Source organism: Dipodomys merriami, unplaced genomic scaffold (genome assembly GCF_024711535.1).
Source record: "Dipodomys merriami isolate MVZ:Mamm:240054 unplaced genomic scaffold, mDipMer1.0.p SCAF_5, whole genome shotgun sequence".
NCBI lineage: Eukaryota > Metazoa > Chordata > Mammalia > Rodentia > Heteromyidae > Dipodomys > Dipodomys merriami.
Genome location: NW_027206068.1, coordinates 71123169 through 71146666, shown reverse-complemented (window position 1 = coordinate 71146666; position 23498 = coordinate 71123169). Strand labels below are relative to the sequence as shown.

At 44.1% G+C, this 23498-nt stretch overlaps 1 protein-coding gene across 5 annotated transcripts in view; it reads left to right on the top strand.

The window, feature by feature from the left end:
* Positions 1–8491: 8491 nt before the first annotated feature.
* The window catches only part of LOC138809888 (TRPM8 channel-associated factor 1), a 36274-nt gene continuing 21267 nt past the window's right edge, over positions 8492–23498 (top strand). Inside the window, exon 1 of one of the 5 annotated variants that reach the window (XM_069996954.1) lies at positions 8492–8602. The gene's annotated coding sequence lies outside the window, so the exon portion shown is untranslated. Of the gene's footprint in view, positions 8603–17931; positions 18042–20816; positions 20915–23498 lie in introns of those variants that run through there. The other 4 variants (XM_069996953.1, XM_069996949.1, XM_069996951.1 and 1 more) reach the window with 4 other exon arrangements.

Genomic DNA, 23498 nt, shown 5'->3' with positions numbered 1-23498 from the left:
TACAAGAGAAGATTGGTCCCAAATCCAAGATTACAACTTAATTAATAAGAGGAAAAAAAACAGCAAATTAAACTCAAGCAAGCAGAAAAAGGCAAATTGATGTTATCAAAATACTTTCATACAGAGGACCAGATTGATCCTGTGCCTTTCAGGTTGCTCTACTACTCAAATAAGTGCATATTTAAGAGTTCATCCAAGCTAACATCAACTGTATGGGATTTAGACTCTGATATTTGTCTAGGGTGTAAATCAGCAGAAATGTCTGATTTCAAAGCAGCGTGGAGTTGCTCACATGGAAACAGAAGACTAGTAAGATTCTGGGACTTTCAGGATGCTTAACTATTCAAACTATGTGATATTTAAGATTCCATCCAGTTAACATTGATCATTTGGGATTTAGAAGCTAATGTTTCTTTAGGGTTTAAACCAGCAGATATGGCTGCTTTCTAAGCAGTACAGAATTATTCATGTAAAACAGAAACTAGGTGAGATGCTGGGGCTTCCAGGATGCTCAACTACTTAAGCTAAGTCTACATTTAAGAGTTCATCAAGCTACAATTATTTGGGATTTAGCAGCTTGAACTGAGGGACTAGGTGCTCTTAGATTTTTCACTCCAGGCTGGCACTCTGTGGCTTCAAGCAGAGCTCCACTTCCAGCCGTTATTTTTTTTTAACTGACTTATTGGTGATAAGAACATTCCAAACTTTCCTGCTATGGCTGGCTTTAAACTACCCTCCTCAGAGCAGCCTTCTAAGTAGCTAGGATTACAGGCATGAGCCACCAGCACCTGGCAATGTCTATTTCCTGACAGTGATATTCACTATAATTAAGCAAGATGTTGTCATTAGAGAAAGCTAGGCGAAAGGACACAGAACCGCCCTGTGCATGTTTCTTTGCAACTTCCTGTGAATCTATAACTACTGCCAAATTAAAAAAAAAAGAATTGTTGAGTTAATTAATGAGGCTCTGTTTTTAAAAAAGGAAACTCTAAAGGGTAGAAATAAATATTTAATATTGTACCAACTTTCTTTGACTCTGATAATGAGGGGCAATTTATTTTTATCTTTCTGTTTAAATTCTTAATGGGAATATTTTTTAACAGTAGGCTTTAATTTTTCATTTGTTCCTTTATGTTCCCTTTAGCTATTCATCCAGTCTTCTACCACAGGAAGAGACCTGCAAATAATCTTTGACATTTAAAAAGCCATAGACTCTTCAACTCCCCTAAAGTGAGCCTTTAATTTGTTCCACAGACAATGCCTTGCCTCTGTCTAGAAAACATTTCTAAAATGTTTGCCTCCTTCCTGTGGCTGCAATCATCTGTTTGTCTCACCAAGCACTTGAAACTCATTAAAAAGAACAGATGTGGGCTGTTTCTTACCTACTCTGCCAAAAGAAAATATGTTCTCCTTGCCCTGTCAACCGGACAAAGAGAAAGGTTCCCAGGCCACCCATGAGCAGGCCCACAACAACCACCTTCTCCAGTCTTAGAAAGCACCTTGGCCTTTAACATTGTACTGGATTATTTTAGTACAAAACAACCTCCTTCCTTTTCCTTCGTGTTCCCTCTTTCTGATAACCACTTGGTGATCATTTCTAGTGGACAGTGGGCACTTGTTTCCAAGGACACTTCTGACAGTGTTTCAGAAAGAAGGTTGCGTCAGAACCCACGAGCATTAGAACAAGACCTAGGTTTCTAAGTGGGGTTTGTCTCCTCTCAGCTCTATGCATGTCCCACGCATTAAGGCTTCATGCCATCCCTGTGAGCATCACTGAGTCAGAAGCAGCTCCAGTAACCTCCAGCCAAGTCCGAAAGGGCAGAAAGACTTCTCTGGGCAACATGCATGCTCTTTCCATCATTTTTCAGCCTCCACACTGTGGTCTGTCTTCCTCATCACTTCTCCAAAGAGGAACTGGCTCATTATATGTTCTGGGCTGAAATAGTAGAACAAACAAAGGAGTTTCAGGAATGTGGCAGGTTTGGCTTCTTGTACTTATCCAGGAATCAGGAAAAGAGGCAGAGGGTAGCTGCTTGGCTAGGGGAAAACATACTGTGGTTGGACATTTTTCTTTTCGCCAGTCTAGGAGCTTGAACTCTGGGCCTGAACACTGTCCCCAAGCTTTTGTACTCAAGGCTAGCACTCTACCACTTGAGCCACAGCTCCACTTCTGGCTTTGTAGGTGGGGTATATGTGTGTATATGTATGCACGTGTGCATGTGTTTCTGTGTCTGTGTGTGTTTAGCTGGAGATAAGAGTCTTGACTTTCCTTCCCAAGCTGGCTTCAAAACAGGATCCTCAGATCTCAGCCATCTGAGTAACTAGGATTACAGGTATGAACCACCAGTACCTGGCAATATCTATTTCCTAACTGTGATATGTACTATATTTAATCAAGATGGTTGCCTTTTGAGAATGAATGGAGCACAAGTTCTTTGGTTAAGGACTATTTGGAAGCCTAAAGCCAGCCACAGTTTTCTTGAGGCTTGTCTTACTTTTTCTTATCTCAGAATTTCACAGTCCTGACAGATTGGTTTTTTGTTTGTTTGTTTTGTTTTTGTCAGTAGTAGGGCTTGAATTCTGAGCCTGAGCACTGTCCCTCAGCTCTTCAGCTCAAGGCGAGCGCTCTACCACTTGAGCCATAGCGCCACTTCCGGTTTTCTGGGTGGTTTATTGAGATAAGAGTCTCACAGACTTTCCTTGCCTGGGCTGGCTTTGAACCTCGATCCTCAAATCTCAGCTTCCTTCGTAGCTAGGATTACAGGTGTGAGCCACCAGCGCCCGGCCTAACAGATTGTTTTAACCTGGGTTTGGTTAAAAGGGAATACTTTCATTCCTGCCACCTGAAAGCTGAAATCCCAAGAAGAAAAAGGGTTGGTCTGGATCATGCAGTAGGTAATGAGAGGACTCTTCAAGTTCTCTCCCTCCTTCCCATCTTGTTCTTCCATCACTCAAGCCCTAGAGCTGACAACACATCCTCCACTGGTTTCTGAGTTGAAAGAAAGAAGACTGTAGCTTTCCATTCCTCCAGATGCTTGTACACAAGCTGAGGTGTAGGCTCCATGCTTATTGACAGAGGAGGACACATGCATTCTCCCAGCCCACTGTCCCCATCCCATCCTTTCCTGATCTTCCCTTCAACAATGACCCCTCTTCTGCCTTATTTTGAACATTAAAATTGCATTCTATTTAATTCTTCAACAATTTACTATTTGGACAAATAACTTACATTTGTGTTTGTATATTGTTCCTATACTGAATAGGATGATATCTCTGTCTACTCTTCCACTCAACGGTGGGTACAAGCCCAAAGAAATAACTTCCTGTACACTGATCAGTATGTTAAAATGAGATAGAATAAGCCAGTGGCACCCAATTCCTATATAGAAATTAGAGACATACAGTACTGTGCACTGAAAAAAGTAAAGAAATATTCCAATGATCAAATAAAAGAGACTAATATGACACCAAATCTGTGCAACAACAAAAGTCAAGCTGGTGGCCTTAGTGATGTCATTGCCACCACATTTGACAACTGTGAGCTTCTGGGACTGTAAGGGAGAGTGCTCTAAATGAAAAGAGCATTAGAAAACTGTATTAGGAGAAATACTTGCTAGTGATCACTTCCTGTCAACTGCTTGGCAGATACCACCTTCATGAAGCAGTGAGCATCATTATGGTGGGATAAGATGAAGTCACATGACATCTGGTAGACAGAAGAGCTAGGACATTCTTTTGACCATTTGCTTGCAAAATTGGTTCCGGAACAAAAAAAATAATTCTCTGTATTTTAAACCAGTCTATATTTCAGCATTTTGAATGGTGTTGATTGCCTCTGTACAGTGTCATTTTGCACACTCTTCAGTCCTGTCATTTTCTAATAATGTGGATTTTCTCCACATTTTAGAGGAGGTGGAGCGTAGGGAATGTTCAGCCCATGGGATATAAAAGACCTATGGAACCATTTAGCGCATGACTAAAGAGAGAGCCCACACTTCTCATTAACTGCCTGCTGCCGAATGCCTGTACTGGTAATTTTATATTGCCTAAATATGATAGTATAAATATCCAGATGGTCCTTGGTGGAAGAAGTGTCCCTATGCCTACAACATCCATTTCTAGACTATTTCTCATAATCAAGCATCCACTGTCTTCTAGGTAGAGGGTGAACTGCAACGGAGCCATTGTGTATTTTTGCACAGAGGGTAGACTTCAGTCATCTTACCTTCTTGGGTTGAGCTTTTCACAAAGATAGCAACGTTATCTGTCATAGCTAAACATAAAATCCATTTTAATTAAAATGGTGAGGTCAAATTTGGGAGCTTAATTGCAGCAAACATGTCTACAGAGACATTGCTCATGAAACTCAATTTTGAGTAAAAAAATTTCATTCAAGATAATATTCACCCTCCAAAATGAGCTCAAAATTCCAAATGAATTTATACAACAAGATCCAAACAAACAAACCCCGACCTGGAGGTCGGGGTGGGTAGCCAGAGTTCTCCAGAGCAATGGAACCCATGAGATGTGGGTCTGTGTGTCTGTGGATGTATGCACACGCGCATGTCCATGCATATCTGCACATATATAAAGATATATATATATATATAAAGAGATGAATATATATAAAGAGGTATATATAAAGAGATGAAGGACGAGGAATTGGCTCTTTCAATTACATGATCAGCTGTAGGTTGTGTTTCCAAGCTAGAGCTAATACTTAGTTTCCAAAAGAATACAAAGGTCAAGAACCAGAAAGGCCAGCAGCTTGGGGAACAGCTTTTGTTTCAGTCCAAGTCCAAAGGTAAGATAAAAGCTGAGGGGCTGGGAATGTGGCTGAGTGGTAGAGTGCTTGCCCTAGGTTTGATTCCTCAGCACCACATACACAGAAAAAGCCAGAAGTGGTGCTGAAGATGCTCAAAAGCTGAAGAAGTGGCAAAAGAAGCTCAATGACAGTGCCCAGGCCCTGAGTTCAAGCCCCAGGACTAATGCGCGCGCGCGCACACACATATACACACACACACACACACACATACACACACACACACACACACACACAGATAAAAGCTGAATCTCAGTGAAAAGGCAGCTCAACAAGAAAGATTCTCTTACTTGGGGAGAGTCACCCTTTCTGTTCCATGTACATCATGAGGGAGAAATCTATTCACATAACAGAACAAAGCACACACACACACACACACACACACACACACACACACATACACACACACACACACACATACACACACCGCGACAACTAGAAACCTTCCTAAATATCTGGGCAATACACATTGCCCATGTGAGCTGACATAACACTAACTGTTGCAGGGATTCTTGAGCAGACTAACGCACATGAAGGTGAGAGTTCACACACTAACTTCCTCACAACCATGAAACCAAGCTTTGTGGCCACAATACCTCTGAACACAAAACACAAGTGCCCTGGCCAGGGTGGAGCACAGTACCCCACCAAGCAGCCCATCTCCCATACTCTGGGGAGCGCTGGCCTCAATGAGCACCAACAGGCAGTCACTAAATTCACAATATTTGGCGGGAACCAACTGGACCACTGGGTCTCCTACACCACTCCCAGAACTGAAGACTGTAGTGTGAGCCCTTGCCAGGATCCATGCCTTTAAAATGCAACTGATGCTCTCAACTTTCTAAGGTATTTCCAAAGGCCTACAGAATATTTGCATGACTCTTCCTTCACTTTCCTAACTCAATTGCCACACTGCAGGAAATCCCTTTTGCCCACCCAGAGAGATACTATACAGTGAAACACAAATGCCCACACAGTTCAGGCAGTAATAGGAATGAGTGAAGAGGACCTGGGTGGCCGAGAGCAGGCCAATCAGAGAGTGGCAAACAGAAAATTCTTCTCAGGCAAGCCTTCCATTGATGGGCCATAAGAAGGCAGGTGAGTCCTGTATTCCATGTTCAGCTCCAAGGACAGCTGAGAATGGATTCTTAAGTAAAATCTCCTTCCTGACTTCTTAAATGTTTGGAATTATGACTATTACTACTATTAATGCAGGTTCCCTAAACAATAGCCTGTCGGTTATTGGTTTACTCCTTTAAAGGTTAATTCTAGAGGAAAAGTCTTTCTACTCTCTCACGTAATGTGTATCACTCTGAGACAAAAACTTCATATACTGAAAAATATTTTGGGGGAGTCAGATGCTGGTGGGGTTGGGACCTGAGGATTATAGTTCAAAGCTCACCAGGGTAAACAACACTAAGAAACCCTGGTCTCCAACTAACTAGCAAAAGGCTACAAGTGGAGATGTGGCTCAAGTAGAAGCCCTGAGCAAAAAAGCCAAGTGAGAGTGTGAGACCCTGAGTCCCAGTCTCAGCACAAAAATGTTTTCTTCGTTTTTATTAAGTCAACTTAAGTTTAACGCTGAGATTCTATGCCACTGAGTTAGCAGAATATTCTACCAGAGTCATTGCCTATTGGCTGAGGGCCTAGGAAGAATGGAGGGAAAAGGGGAGCTGGGCCAGACTCCCAGCTTAGTTCTGACAGCCTCTGGAGTCCGCGAAGACCTTTCTCACACATTAACGAGTGTGGTACAACTCTGAAAAGCAGACTTGGAAGTGGTTACTAAGTGGAAGTAAGAGAACCAGGCAAGTGATCTGTGGATAAAACCTTCTACTTGCTAGGCTTGCTATCTAGGGAACTAAATTATCTGGTGTGTGTGTGTGTGTGTGTGTGTGTGTGTGTGTGTGTGTGTGTGTGTGTGTGTGTGTGTGTGTGTGTGTGTGTGTAAATTATCTGGTGTGTGTGTGTGTAAATTATCTGGTGTGTGTGTGTGTGTGTGTGTGTGTGTGTGTGTGTGTGTGTGTGAAAACAGTCAGCAAAGATGAGAGGAAGGACCTAAGGGGAAGGAAGCATTAGAAAGAAGCAGGACTTGGACTGAAGGAGGATACAGGACAGGGAGGACTCTCAACACACTCAGAAGTGTGGAAAAGGTTGGAAAGGTTGGAGGAAGAGGAGAAGGAGGAAGAAGCACAGCCATTAGCGGAAATGAGGGGACCTGTGAGGAATGGAGATGTCTTACTGGTAATACAGTGTGATTATGTGACTCAGAGACTCACAGGAGAGGTCTAGAATGATCAGGTTACCTCTATAGACATTGCAGACATTTACGTAGCATGTCCCACATGCCAGGTACTGCTTAAATACGTTTACCTGCACTAACTAACCCATTCAATCCTCATCCAGTCCTGTGAAGTAGAGATAATCTCCAGCCCAGTATTCCAAGTGAGGACAAGACACAGGAAGTAACAAACCCTCTGTCCAGGCAGAAACGGGGCCCCATGAGGATGACTGGGTTCTAATACCCATAGCCCTGTGAATAGACAAAGGAGAATTGATGGTGTAGGTATATTTAAGACTGCAGATCCCACTGACCTTGAGCTGGGAGATTAGCCTGAGTCACCTGAATCGGCCTGAGGTAATGATTTGCAGGAGTTCTGAGTAACCTAGGGCAGTAGGTGATGAGATGCAACCACAGGAATGTTGGAGTTCTCCAAGACAGAGGTAAGGGCCCCAAGTCAGGGGACTGGGGACTTGTGGAGGGAATTAGCTGTAAAATAACAAACCTGTGTTGTAATAAGCTACGTGGTACTTAGCCATAGCAGCCATTGGAAATCTACAGTCTCCCAAGCCTCACAGTGAAGGCTCTGTACCAAAGGCCACCTCTGAAACACCACTTGGCAAGCTTTCTGGACAATGCACGAACGATGTGAGGACAGCTCTGTGCTTGTAAATATGACCATCAGTAGCTAAGTTCTTCCCTTTTACCTCTGTCTGTATGTAAGCCCATGTTTTCTTATAAAAATACCGTGAAAATCTTCCTTTTGTGGCAATGTGATTTTTCTTGTCTTTTCCTTTTTGTGCTGGTCCGGGGACTTGAATCCAGGTGGTGGGGGCTGCGGGGCTCTATCACTTGAGCCACAGCTCCACTTCCGGCTTTGCGGTGGTTGCTTGGAGGTAAAGGTCTCTTGGACCTTCCTGCCTGGGCTGGCTTTGAACTTCGATCCTCAGATCTCAGCCTCCAAAGTAATGGTAACAAGGATGATAGGCCCGAATACCAAGTTCAAGCCAGGCCTGAACCTAAGTGAAATGTGTTTGTAGAAGCCAGAGATTTACCTCCTCCTTAGCAGCAACTGTGCACTGCTGTAGACTACGATCTGCCAGCGTTCGTGGCTTCGGATTTTTAATTCTTATCTTCTTTGGCTTATTTATTTATTAATCGCCCGCTGTGCCCCCGTGGGGACAGGGAAGGGAGGGAAGGGAGCGAGGCCGGGTTTGCATCCCAGGTTCGGGGCCACCGCGGAGGCTGACGCGGACACAAAGCCCGGCCTCTGCAGACGGCGGCTGCGGGCCAAGCTCCGCCCCCGCCCTGCGGCGGCCAATCAGCTGCCGGAACGGCCCTGCGCGCCCCGCCCCCGGCCGCCCCGCACGTCCCGGCTCCGGTCCGCCGCCCAGGCTCGCCCCGGCCCGCAGCTCCCGCGCCTCGGGGACCCCGCCGCCCGCGCAGACCTAGCTGGTCCTTTCGGCCCTGAACCCGCGCTGCAGGGACTGGCGGGGCGAAGGGTGAGTGGGGGTCAGCGGTGGGGTCGGGAGCGCGAGAGGCCGCGGGGACAAAGGCCACAGCCCGGGGGCGGGGGAGAGGGGCGAGGCCCGGAGGGGGCGTCCGCCGGGCGCCCGGGGGAGGGCGCTCCTCGGCGGGCCTTCCTCCCTCCCCCGGCCTGCCTCCCTCCCTCCCTCCCTCCTTCCTTCCTTCCTTCCTTCCTTCCACCCTCCCTTCCTTCCCCTCCCTCCCTCCCTCCTTCCTTCCTTCCTTCCTTCCACCCTCCCTTCCTTCCCCTCCCTCCCTCCACCCTCCCTTCCCCTCCCTCCTTCCTTCCTTCCTTCCACCCTCCCTTCCTTCCCTCCCTCCCTCCTTCCCTTCCTTCCTCCCTCCCTTCCTCCCTCCTCTTTTCCTTCTTCCTTCCACCCTCCCTCCCTCCCTCCTTCCTTCCACCCTCCCTCCCTTCTCTCCTTCCCTCCTTTCTTCCCTTCCTCCCTCCTCCTTACCTTCTTCCTTCCTTCCACCCTCCCTTTTTTCCCCTCCTTCCCTCCCTTCCTCCCTTCTTCCCTCCCGCTCTCCCTCCCTCTCTTCCTCCCTCTCTTCCTCCCTTTCCTTCCTTCCTCCCTTCCCTCCCTTCTCTCCCTCCCTCTCTTCCTCCCTCTCTTCCTCCCTTTCCTTCCTTCCTCCCTTCCCTCCCTTCCCTTCATTTCCTTCCCTTCCCTCCCTCCCTCCCTCCCTTCCCATCTCTGTTCTGGTTCCTCTCTGCACCTGAAGTCCAGTTCGTTGTTTCTCCCTGTTTTTCCCTTTTGCTTGCCTGGAGAATGGATACCCTTCCTCCCCCTCCACCCCGCCCCCACCGCCCCAGCCTCCCGGCTCTCACCTTTGGTATTGGGTTCGTGCTCTGTAGAGAATCACTGGAGTTTGGGCCAAGGAACCCTGCAAGCCAGGTTATCTCACCTGCCAGAGGCCTAGCTCGAATTCGGTTAGGATGCCTTCTCCAGGCTAGCCCCCACCCCCTGCCCCTGGTAAAGGTCCTCCTCTTCGGCCTCAGCTGCAGACCCCCACCCCAGCTCTGACTGTGTTTGGGCTGGGGGGCTGGGGGGGGGGCCGTGGGAGCAGTGCGGAGTGTGGTGCCTGGAGTCAGGGAACATTAGTCTGGAATGTTTGGGGCCTGAAGCAGGAAGTGCTGGATTACACTGCTCCCAGATAAACAGCCTGCAGCTGGACAGATACGGTTGGCTCAGCCTGCAATGCAGGGGGGGAGAAGGCCTAAAGCACTGTATGGACGAAAGATCTTTGCCAAGGGGATAATGATGGAAACTTGGAAGAAGCTTTCTCTAAGGAAATAGAAAGAACAGAATGTCTCTGTCCACAGGCTGGCCAGCCAGCCATCTGTCCATCCTTTTTTTTTTCTTTTCCCAAGCTATTTGTAGATGGATCGCGTTTCAGTATTTTGACTTCTTTCTGCTTTGCTTTAAAACAAAAATAGGAAAAAGGATATATGTCCCCTAGGAATGATCCAAAGAATAATGAAATGAATGGCTGACAATCTTACAGGCCAAGAATGAGGGCTTTGCTGTGTCTTCCCCATCTATGGGGCGGAGGCCGGACCCTTCTCAGCTCTGAGACATGACACCTGTCATGATTTTTCCTTTGGATCATTCTCTTGCTTCTGTTTATAGTTTGGGATGTGGGTGTGTATTCTAAAACTATGTATTGATTTTTCATAATTTTTTTATTTTCACATTATAACCACTATCCTGAACAGATCCTTGCATTGCTGATTTTCCCTCTCGTCGATGCACTTCCATCGTCATTGTTTCCGATTTAATATTATTATAAGGCATTAGGTGCACTGTGGATGGAAATTTGGATTCTTACTAGTTTGGGAAGTTGTATTAGTTGCCTAGAGAGATGTGACAGATTTCCCCAACACTTAGCAACTTAAAGCTAAAGCAATTTTAAAAAATAAAAATAAACCCAAGTAAAACAAACCCTATTATCTCCCTGTTATCTCTGTTTTCTGTGCATCTAGAATCCAGGGTAGCTTAGCTGGAAAGCTGACCAAGCTTCTCACAGGTGGTAGTCAAGGTACTGGCTCAGGCCACAGCCACCTCAAGGGCAGGGGTGGGGGTGGGCAAGCTGACTCATAAGGCTGAGGAAGGCCGGAGACCTCCCTGACTTGGGCTAGACACACCCATTCTTTACCACACTGGCCTCTGTGTAAAGGCTCACTCCCTCAGCAGCCTGATGGTTTTCAGCGTGAAGGCTCCCGGAGAGGAACACAAGAAACCAGATTGTTGTCCCCTAATCCGAAAGGTGATATTCCATCATTTGCTTTTGCCATTTTCTGTTTATTCCGTACGAACCGCACGTTGTAAGGGGAGGAGCCTCCCAAGGGCACAGATACCCATTTCTGACATTGAGGGGCCATGATGGGGATGATAACCAAGAATTCATGATGTGTGTACAAATGAGAGTAGAATGGCTGTGTGGTAAGGTTTTGCGTGAGAGCCGAAATAAATCTTTCCTCCTGTTTAAAATCAAAGTGTGCATATGGGACTTGATGAGGTCATTTCCAAAGCTGTGTCCAGTGTGTGGAACCAATTTTCACTCTGCAGAAAGGGATGGGAATTCTCACTGGGCCTCGTACTTGTCATGATTTAGACATGTCAGATTTCAGTTTTACTCAGTCTGGCAGGTATGAAATAGCATTCTACTGTGATTTTTTAAAATTACTATTTCTAATAACAAGGCTGGCTATTTTTTGTACGTGTTGATCAAGTATGGTGTTTTCTGTCTGAATTTCTGTTTCCTGTTTTATATTCATCTTTATATTTTTGTTTCATTTTTCTCATTGGCATTGAAGTCTTTCTTACTGTTGTTGGTGTGTGTGTGTGTGTGTGTGTGTGTGTGTGTGTGTGGTGTGTGTGTGTGTGTGTGTGTGTGTGTGTGTGTGTGTGTGTGTGTGTGTGTGTGTGGCACGCGCACAGTGCCAGTACTGGCAGTTCGAACTCAAGGTGTTGAACTTTTTTAAGGCTAGCACTCTACTACTTGAGCCACAGCTCCACTTCCAGCTTTTTTTTTTGGTGGTTAATTGGTGCTAAGAGTCTCAGACTTTCCTGCCAGGGCTGCTTCACAGTGAGATACTTATATCTCAACCTCCTGAGAAGCCAGGATTACAGGTGTGAGCCATCAGCACCCAGCTACTTCATCATTTTTCTTCCATAGTATAATCCTTTGACTCACTATATAAACTTGGAAATAAACTTACAAAGTCAAATCAAAAACAAGTGAGCAAACAAACCTGTTGGCATTTTCACTGGTACCATATTAACTCTGTGTCTTCATCTCATTTCATTCTGCAGACACAGAATAGCTGAGACTGGGTAATTAATAATGAGTAGAAATGTATTGACTCACCAATCCGGCAGAAAGAAAGTGAGATCTAGGGTTCAAGGCTAGTGAGAGCCTTATTACACCATCCCATGACAGAAAGTACAAAGAGAAGATGAATGTACAAGAAGCCTGAACTCCCCCCCTTTTTTTAATAACTCGCTCACGCTCGTAATTCTGGTATTAATTTCATTATCACTCTACCTTCAGTTTTCCCCAGTCCTCCCTTCTTAACATTGCATTGGAGATTAAATTTCAAGCATGACTTTTGGCGGAACACATCCAAATATGGTGTACTCTTGCCCTATGCACATAAATGAACATGTTAAATTTGAACCCTTTTGTGCAACCATTTGTAGAAAGCAAATAAATTTAAAAAACAAACATTGTATAAATTTGAGAAGAAGTGACCTCTTTATAATCTGTTTTTCCATCTGTGAACTCTGTATATGATACTATTTATGTATGACATCTTCATTACTTGGAGCTATTTTTCATATGCTTTTTTGTGGAATTTATCTTTAAGTGCATTACAAAATTGCTGCAGTTTTAACTGTTTTAGAAAACTTCTGGCTTATCATTACTGACAAAGAAATATATCACTGTCTTTGATGTATTATTAGTCAATCAAATCTGATGGAATTAATTACTTCACCTTGCCCTGTAGGTACTTTGCATATTTGCTACAAAGGCAATCAAATCATTGGAACACAGTGATAATTCCATTTCTTTTCGAGTTCTTACATCTTTAATTTCTTTTTCTTGCTTTGCTATGTTGGCTAAGATCATTAATACATTCCTGAGTAAAGGAAGAGAAAGTTTTACCATATAGAATGTAAACATGGCATTTACCATAGTTATTTTGTAAATTATTACTTTCTCATGGGGAAAAAAAAAACATTTATTTTCTTTCTTTTGGTGATACTAGGGTTTGAACTCCAGGGTTTCATGCTTGCTAGACGTGTGCTGTATGGGCCCCCCTTTTTTTTGCTGTGGTTGTTTGTGAGATAGAATCTCTTGTTTTGCCCAGCAAAGCATGGTCCAAAATCCTTTTATTCTGCTTCCTGAATAACTGGGATGACAAATACATGCCACTGCTCCCCAGCTATTGGTTGAGATGGGGTCCTGAAAACTTTTTCCCAAACTGACCTATAACTGCTTGGATGACAGGCACCAGCTGTCAGCACCTGACTTATTTCCTTCTTTCAGGGAGCAGTTTTATTATGAGTAGATATTTTATGAGATGCATCTGTAGCTACTGAAAGTATCATATAACTTTTTTCCTTTAATTGTGTGCTAAAGCATTGTATTTAAATTCTACTATAAAACCACTTTCTATCCCTAGAATAAACCTTTTCAGATATATAGGGAGTAACTTTTATCTGTGGAGATAGATATCAAGACTAACATTATCTATTTGTATTTACCAGTGTGAACTGACATTGGATATTGGATTACCCTTTCCTGCAAGACCTTTATCTAGTTTGACTGGTAGCATCTTAAAATAACATTGGAGAAATGTGTGCAAGACTCCGTTTATCTGGTCCCAGAACATTTCTTCAAATCATTTACAAATCCTCTGAGTTTGGAGTTTAGGAGACTTTTAAATGTGTTTGTTCAATTACTTCAATATGATAGGATTAGTTTTCTTATGAAGTCAGTTTTGTTAAATTCTGTATATAGATGTGAATTATGTGTGTGTATGGATGGATGTACTTAGAATTAATAGAATAAAATTGCTCATATTTCTATTGCTTACGGGTATGATGATCACTTTTCATTAGTAATGTATATGTATTTTCTTTATGTTGTAGTTAATTTTGAGAGAACCTGATCTTTATTCACTATTTTATACACATAATTTTTGTGTCTTTTTCTCCCATTGGCTTATACTTATTTCACTATTATTTCCTGCTTTCATTGTGTTTCTAAGCCCTTAAATTGAATACTTAACCACTGATTTTGACCTTCCATGAGCTCTTCTATTTTTGTATTATTTGGGAATACTTTCTACTCGTCTTTGTTGTAGTTCACCTTTTGTGTCTGCTATCTACTAAATTGCTACTTGCAATTATTACTATTTTTAATTCCCATTTTCTATTTCATGAGTTTGAATTCTATACTAAAATTCTCCAACCATATTTATATCATATTGGAACATTTTATTCAGAGCTGTTTTAAGTTCCTGGTCTAAGAATTCAAATATCTGAATCGCTTGTGGTTGTTATCATTAACTGTTGATTCTGTATTTCTTAGCTGGAAAATAGCATTAAAAATAATAGATGACAAATTACTGAATATAGACTTCTAGTTTCTTAAAAAAATTGTCAGTTATGTTGAAAATCTCTATTCTCTTTTATTCTGCAGAGAAGACAATGCAAAGTGTAGCCATCAATTATTTGTAATCAATCTCTATTTCTTTGGAATTACTTCTGTTCTCCCCTCTCCAGTCCTCCACTTCAGTATCCTCTCTGTGAGCACCATAATACACCTAAATGATTTCTCCTTTTCACTAATTGTATTTAAATTTGTTTGGCTTCTTGGATTGCGTTCTTTCAAGGACTCTAGAAAACTCATTGTAACTATCTGTCTAACAATAACTTTTCTCATATCTATTTGAAGGTCAGATCAACTAGACACATGTCATAGTTCTTACTATGACTGCCATATCTTCTATCCTTGGTGGTATATTTCATCTGTTTTAGCTTTTAGACATAATTTTGTTTAGACTTCTAGCTACTGTATTCCAAACAGTTTTATTTTTAAATTATTTTATTTTGTGTTATTTATTTTCATTTCTAGTTCTGTCTGAATAGTTTGATAAATATACCTAGTTACTGTTTGAGTTTCTGTTTTGTTTTCCAAAGTGATAGAGATTATTACTTTATATTCTGTAGTACTTCTACTGTATGAATTCTGCTTGTTTCTGATCTTTTATATTTGTGTATGGAAGTTTGTTTCCTTGAGGATACTTTGATTTTTAGTATTGTGAGTTTCTACTTTTATGTAGTTACAATTTTTTGTGGAAACTCTAGATGCATTAAAGTTCAATTTTACTAGGAACAATCTGCATCAGTTTTCCAAACTAGGATAATTTCCAATTATATTATTGGCTTGAGACTTTTTAATCCATAAAAAGTAGCATGCTTTTAGATTGCAAATCTAGATGATTCTCAAAGATTTATTTTTTCCCTTCACCCTCCAAAGACAGGCAAGTTGCATTCATTTCTTCTCTGTTCAGTCATTTATTTCTTATGTACTTTACTCATAGTTGCATTCATTTCTTCTCTGTTCAGTCATTTATTTCTTATGTACTTTACTCATAGTTTTCCTTTAGGGGGATGAACTTTATACAGAGGTCTTCTTTTATATTACATCCTTTATATGAGTCTGATCTGGTTTTAGTATCCTGGATTAGGTAACTCATGGAGTCACTCCCATACATCCTCCAAGGTCTTACAAAGCACTGTGGGGAAAGCCAGTTTCTGTGGTGCTAGCTTTTCTCCATGTTCCCAAGTTTTAGTTGGTTAGCCTTGCAAACTAAAACTCCATGCTGTTTGTTTTTTATTTTGTTTTTTCTTGTTTTGTTTTTGGGGTTTTTTTTGGCCATGGAGCTTGAACTCAGGGCCCTGGCAACTGTCCCTGAGCTTTTTTGCTCAAGGTTAGCATTCTACCACTTTGAACCACAGCTCTACTTCCAGTTTTCTGGTAGTTAATTGGAGATAAGAGTCTCACAGGCTTTCTTGCCCAGGCTGGCTTTGAACTGCAGTCCTCACATCTCAGCCTCCTGAGTAGCTAGGGATACAGGTGTTAGCCACTAGTACCCAGCTTTCCATGCTTTTATTTACTTCCATTGATGTGTTTAATGTATTTTTGTGTATGTATATATGTATACATACGTATATACATACATATACACATATATACATAATACATACATGTATATATGTATATACATATATAATTTCAGCAGTAGTATGGTTTAGGACATGATCTAGAACTAAAATACAATGTATGTCATTTGTGTAGAAATTCATGTGTACAACTTCATGAATATTTTAAACTTGGTACAGCTTTGTACCTTAAATTTATATAAAAGGAAAAACAAAAACCACCAGCAATATGTGGCTAGTCACTGTCTTGTTCCAGGGTAAATACTTCTCTGAGTTTTAACCTCTTAAGTGTGTTTTACCTGTTTAAAATTTATCTCTGTGTTAGAATTTTTTTTCTTTTTTCTTTTTCCTTTTGCTGTGACAAACACCTGAGAGAAACATTTGTCAAGGGACAAACGCTTTGTTTTAGCTCATGGTTTTATAGGTGTCGCCATGGTGGGCTGGTTCCTGGGCGTGGGGGCCAGTAGTAGCAGGGGCAAACACAGTGAAAGGGGAGGAAAGCTGTTCACCTCATGGTGGCCAGGAAGCCAAGAAGAAAGGAAGCAGAAAGGAGGGTCTCTGACAAGAAGCCCGTGGGCCCCTCGCAAAAGTCCCCTCACTCCCAATGACCCACTTCTCTAACTAAGCATCCATTTCTAACATTCCATTCAGCTTGAATTCATTCATGGTTTAACATTGATGAGATTTCTCCCTCCACATTTAATCATCTCTCAATAGTGCCACTAACTGGGAGACAAACTTTCAACTACTGAGCCTTTTGTGGCTTCATCCATAGCAGTGTAAATAGAACCCCAAGTATATAATCTATAGCTGTTTTCCTTCTCACAGTAGTAAGTTGGTGATATTCAGCCATATTATGTATAACATCATTCTCTGATAAACAGTATTCCTTGTGAATATGCCAGAAATTTCTGCTACTGATAAAACCACAATGACAGAGATCTGCTGGTGTAGACCATAGGTGATAAAGCAGAGCTGCACTAGGATAACTTCTGGTTTTGAACTGTTGTGGAAAAGGCTGCTCTGAAGATTCCAATTTGTGCTTATATTGAAATATGAATAAGATGCATGAGAAAAATAATACCTATAAGTAAACTACCTACAAGTAATACTCTTAAGTAACTGAGTCTAATAGTTTAATCTATAACTTTCATATAATTCCTGTGTTTATATAAGCATATAAAATGCTTGAAATTTTTTGTACCAAATGTAAATTTTCACATTAAACATTTAAATCTATAAATACATAATATATAAGATAGTGTGTGTGTGTGTGTGTGTGTGTGTGTGTGTGTGTGTATGTAAATGGGATATGGAGAAGGGAGGTCAAGAAAACATCTAACAACCAGTTAGTATGTACATATTGATGCACCCTTGGAAATCATTATTATTTTATATAAAGATGCAGCATACTTGGCAATGTGGCAAATGGGTGAACCTAGCTTTAGGTATTCGGATGTAGCAGGACCTCAACTTTAAGCCTGACTCAAAACCACAACTAAAAATTATCATTTATTGTCTGTCTTTACCAAAAAAAAAAAAAAAAGTCTTAAAACGGGTTTGTCGCACATGTATGATGAGGTGGATTTTTTTTTTTGGGGGGGGGTCATTGTTCTGGTCCTGGGACTTGAATTCTGGATACTGTCTTCCATATGGTCCCTGAGCTTTCTCACTCAAGACTGATCCTCTGCCCCTTGAGCCACAGCTCCACTTCTAGCATTTTGGTGGTTACTTGGAGGTAAGTCTCATGGATTCTTCTGTCCGGGCGATCCTCAGATCTCAGCCTCCTGAGGAGCTAGGATTACAGGCTTTGGCGTCCTGCAGCACCGGGGTTCCCAGCTGCATCCTGGAGTAGAAACTGCAACAAAAAGCAAAGCCTCTGTGGTGCAGGGATGAGTAGGGGGCCCCGCCCACATCCCGTGTCGGCCAATGGGCTCCCGGAACAGTACTCCGCCCCAGTCTCCAGGCGGCCAATAAACTCTCGGAACGACCCCTCTTCCCCGCCCCCAGCAGCCCCTGCCCTCTGCCCTGCCTCAAGCCCCGCCCACCTCCGCCTTCTACAGGGCTCCTGGGTTCCCTGTTCGCCTGGCTGGGCTTCTGGGGGTCCCCTGGTCCCCACCGAGGATTCCCTTGTGCCTCCCTAGGCGGTTGCGTGGAAATTGCTGGACCACCGGTGAGTCACCCAAAGATGGCTTGTGGAACCCCTCGGGTCGGGTGGGCACACGCACCACGTTAGGGGTGGCTCCGAAGGGGGTCCTCCGAGACGATGGGGCGCAGGGGTGCGGCCTGCCCGCGCGGGGGGGGGGGGTCCTGGGAGCAAGCTTGTTTGCTGCCACCCCACCTCTGCCTCCTCCCGCTTCGCCTCTGATTTCGCCCTGGGCCAAATGCTACTCTGGGCCTCCCCTTGGGAGCCCCACACATCACCCATCCTTGCCCTTTGAAAACGATTTTCATTGTGAAACTGTCAAAGCCACGTACTTGGAAAGTCCAATCGTAGGATTTGTTAGTGTAGACATTTTTATCACCTTTGCATGTGCGATTTCATGAAAAAATAATAAAACAAGTAAAAATCCCTTTTCTGCACCAAGTCTCATGTCATCCTCAGAGGTAAGTCAGTTTCCATACTTCCCATTTGTATGTTTATCCTTTGAGATATATATAGTTGGTTGGTTTGGGGTTTTTGTGTCACTTTTGGGGCTTGAACTCTAGTCAGGGCCTGGGTACTGTCCCATAGGTTTTATGTTGCTCAAGGTTAGCATTCTTCCACTTGAGCCACAGCTCCGCTTTTGGCTTTTTGGTGGTTAGTTGGAGTTTAAAAAAGAGTCTTATAGACTTTTGTGCTCGGGTGGGCTTTGAACTGCAATCCTCAGATCTCAACTTCCCGAGTAGCTAGTATTACAGGCTCAGCGGGAATATATGTGGTTTTATTCCTCATTTAACACTTTTTTATTAGTCATTTTTTTGTGAAAATATTGTACAGAGGGGTTACAATTACATGGGCAAGATAATGACTACATTTCTTATCAAGCATTGTTGCCTCCTCCTTTGTTTCCCCTTCCCATCCCTTCCCATCCTCGCACCCGCCTACCCATACCCCCCCCTTCTTGAGAGTTTTTAACCCGCGGTACTGTTACCCTGACTTTTCAAGTCTAGAAGAGCCGTAGTGAAAATGACAACAGGGAAAAGTAAGGGATGTATTCTCGTTCTCAAATCATTACCTGGTAGGATTCTGAATCAGGTTTTCTTGGTCTTGTCTTACCAGTCTCTCTACCTAAACCTGGCCACTGAACTTGCCTGTGTACATCATTCTGTTGATTGACATTCATAGGATTCGGTTTGAAGAAGGGCACTCAAGGGAGATAGAGAAAAAATTTTATTTTGGACATAAATCCCAGTTAGTACTGAACAACATCCATCTTTCAGGAAATTAAATGTAAAATCATAAAAGGACTATGTGTTAGTAGGCTCATACAGTCTTTCTGAATGCCAGGCATTGGTCAAAGAATGAAAAGTAACCCACCCAATTTAAGCCTTACATCTGAAATAAAAGTGAAGAATACCTCTCACCTTGATCATCCCCATTATCCAAGGAATAAAATGTACATGCAGAGTAATTAAATAAGCTGTCCAAAGTCACCCAGCTGCCAAAGTGTGGAGGGCACACGTTTCAATCAGTCCAACTGTGACAGGTCCAAGTCATCACTATTGTTCTACCCTGTTTTCTCCTGCCAGTCACCTGTCAACACTTAGGTAATTATTATCAGAAAGAAAAGGAATGTTCTTAGGAGCAGAGATCTGTTCAAAGCCAAACTGGGCCAAAAAATACTAACGTGGTTCAAGTGGTAGAGCGCCAGCAAAGCACTCACAAAGCCCTAAATCCAATCTACCTAGAGTGCAGGCAAAAAAAAAAAAAAAAGAAAAGAAAGGAAGGAAGGCAGGAAAGGAAATGAGAATGAAAGGAATAGGACTTGAACTGTACAATTAACATCTTTTAAATATGTTTGGATCATGTTTATTTTGAATTTAAGGAAGTTACCTGCACCCTTGCAACAATGCAATCCATGTCTGCATTGTTGTTCCCTTCCCAATTGCTCAATGTGAACAATATTGATAGGTAAAAATGCATCTTTCTCTTTGTCCTAAATACATACATGCTTTCTTTTCTCCTTAAAGCAAAAATGAAAACATGTCCATCAGTATGTACAATTTTCATTTCCCTTCGGGGAACATTACACAAGAGGTGTAATATGACAATCTATATAATAGTGCACAGAATGTATGTGCAGAATGTATGTCCCCTAAATCATTTTCCTTACTAGTAAGTAGACATTAATGAGAGAAGTTTATATGCTTATAAATTGCGATGGTGGATTGAAACCCGTTTAAACAACTACTTAATACAATTATAGCCAGGAGTAGGTGGCTCGTGCCTGTCATCCTAACTACTCAGGAGGCTGAGGATCATGGTTCGAAGCCAGCCCGGGCAGGAAAGTCGTGAGATTCTTATCTCCAATAAGCCATTCAGAAAAAACCGAACCTGGCGCTGTGGCTCAAGTGGTAGAGCACTAGCCTTGAGCACAAAGAGGCTCAGGCACAGCACCCAGGCCCTGAGTTCAAGCCTCAGGACCAGCAAAAAACAAAAATAGGTAATAATACTGACTTTAAGATAAAAAAGGCACATTAATTCTCATAATGAAGTGGGGTGGGACCTTCTGGTGTCCCCAACCCTTGGCAGTGCAGGCCTTCAGGGCACAAAGAAGTGCTTTCCCCAGCCAGGCTCCGCCCCCTTCTCCCAGGCCCCGCTCCAGCCTGGGAGGCCGAGGGGGCGGGGTCTGCTCCAGCCCCGCCCCAGCCCCCTCCAGCTGGGCGGAAGTGGGGCGGAGTCTGCCGCGGCCCCGCCCCGTCCCCCGGCTCGCAGCCTGCCAGCGTCTCAGTGCTGGTGCGCGCTCTGCGGCGCAGCCCCTTCCCCGCAGCCTGCCCGCGCGTCTCCGGAGCTGCAGGCCCTGACCCTCCCAGCTGCCCGGGTGGAAGCTGCAGGGTAACCTGGTGAGTGGCCGCCGGCGACGGTCGGAGGAGGGGTGGGGGTGTGTGTGGAGCGTCCGGGCGTTGGGGGGCCGGGGGCGCTGGCCGGCCTGCGGGGCCGGGGGCGCTGGCCGGCCTGCGGGGCCGGGCGCGCGGCGGGGCGGGCGCGGCTCCCGGGCGCCCGGGGCCGTGTGGCTGGCCGTGGAGGTTTTTTCTGCGCTCCCGGGCGGTGCCTTACCAGTGCCGCATTGCTCCATCCCGCGTCCTGACACGGACGTTGGCGTGTGCTGGCTTTGTGTGGTTGGTCGAGCTGCCCGCAGGCCTGTCTTCCAGGGCCAGCATCTGAGCATCTCACCCTGGGCGTTCTCGGAGGACAAGGCCCCGGCACAGCCCCGGAGCCGGCGGGGCGACGACGGGCATCGCTTCTGCGCTCCTGCCCTTTGGCCTTTGCCAACAGGGTCTCTGGGGATCAGATCCCGCTAGCACTGTTCCCTGGAGAGAGGCTTGGGAAGGGGGTGGGGATCCGTGGTCTGCGTACCCCTCTGTCTGACACAAGACCGAGGTGCCAGCAGCAGCCGGGCAGAGCCTTTCCGCCCCGCTCCCCTCCTCCACCTCTCATCACCACCCCAGCCCCTCCCCGCAGCTCCTCTGACGTCACCCACAAGCTCCGTGCGGACTGGGGTGGGGGCGGAGAGGGGGAGAGGGGAGCGGGCTCAGGCTTCGCCCCTGGCGGAGTTTGGGAAGACCTTTCTCCCACACTGCCCATTCCATAGAAACCTTCCGCAAGCTGACCAGGGCTAGGGAGCAGGCAGGAACTGAACTATAAAAAACAGCAGTCAGATCTCCTCACCCCAGGGCTGGAGCTCCTCAATTAGAATCTTCTGAGAGTTAGCCAGTGGGACAAAGGGGCAGATAGGAGCAAGAGAAAGCTTCAGGGGGGTGGGGGGAGTCAGGAATGGAGAAGGAATGTGGTAAGATAGAAATAAGGGAATGGAAAAAGGTTTGAGTCCTTAATTCTGTGGAGCGATTGAAGAGGGAGCTTCAGACACTAGGAAGGGTCTAGAGCTTGGGTTGTTTTTCTCTAATCCATGTGATAAATATATGGTGGGGGGGGCTAATGTTTTACATTGATCTGTATTTTATTAACTATATTCTCCTGTGCACATTACATATTGTTTTAGATGCATGGGTTAAACCATGTTTTCCTATTAAAATGAAATGAGATACAGCTGGGAATGTCTAGGATGAAATGCAAAAGAAAAAGGTCGAATCCGTTCCAGTTCTGGCTTAGTGGAAGTCGATAGACAGTGGAAAAGTTATTGAATGCATAAGGAAAAAGAAACAAAGGGCTCAAGGAAGACAATGGCATGAAGATGAGAGGGCATCTCATCATGTCTGCATTCTATCTTCTTCCATATTCAAGGCCCGGCTAACACGGGGACCTCAGGTTTGCTTTTAACTTCACAGCATCATCCATGGAATCCTCTGATCGGCCTAGGGGATGCAATGAAATACATTCCCTGACCTCAGGTCTGAAATGGAACGAAAGTACAAAATGTGAAAGGCCCAGTCACTCTCCAAGAAGGTCCCACCTTCCCGTCAGCATATCTCTTACAGGGAGAAGCCTGTGTAGGTTCCAGAGACAGGGCTGTTTTGTGATGAGAATAGGAAACTTCCGCTTTCCCTGAGCTACAGGCTGTGACTAGGATACCTTTTGCTTCGAAGGTGACTGTAGACGTTCAAAAGGATCTCAGTGAGCCCAAAGAACCACGGGGGAGAAAGTCAAAGATGTAATTATATTGTTTGAAAAATCGCTTTCTAATATAATCAGGGCTAACATGTTGAAATGTGTTGTTGTTTGTACCAAAACCTGGCGCGAACAGACTACCAGAAGCTTAATATATTCTTGGTGCTATGCTTAAGAATGTGGACCTCAGTATTGTAGTTCTTGGATTTGAATCCAAGATCCACTACTTTTCATATAGGTGCCTTTGAGCAGGTATCACATCACCTTACCACACAAGGTTATTTCTCCCTAGTCGATACAATGAAGATAGTGATAATATATATCTCATAGGTTTTTTTGGGTTACAATTTTTGAAACTACATAAACTGTGTATTATATTGCCAGAAACCTGATAAGCATTGCATTATTACTACAGTTATGGTTATTTATTATGGTTATCTTTATCCTTATAAAATATAGGTCCATGTCCTATGTAACATAAGGACTTGAAATTCGCACTTAAAATGTGTCTAGAACATTCTACGTAGATGTAAGATAGATGTAGTTCATCCTTGAGGTATCTTAGAGCCCAGTGGGTGACTCGGAAGTATGAGTTCTTTTTTGGGTGTGTGGTGTCTCCAGGCTGGGGAAGCACAGGTCTGCTGAGTGACTCCTGAGGAGATGCAGCGTGGGTGTGTGGGTGGGCCCGTGCCACAGGCTGTCGTTCTGGGTGCAGTGGAGTGTGTGGAGGAGAGGTCAAAATTAGGCAAGTGTGGCATTGGGTTTAAGGTCCTGATACTAGGAAACATTCCTTGTCTTTGATCTATGTCCACCTCTTGGTTTCCACTTACCTGTTTCCATTTCCAGGTCAGTGTGGCAGTC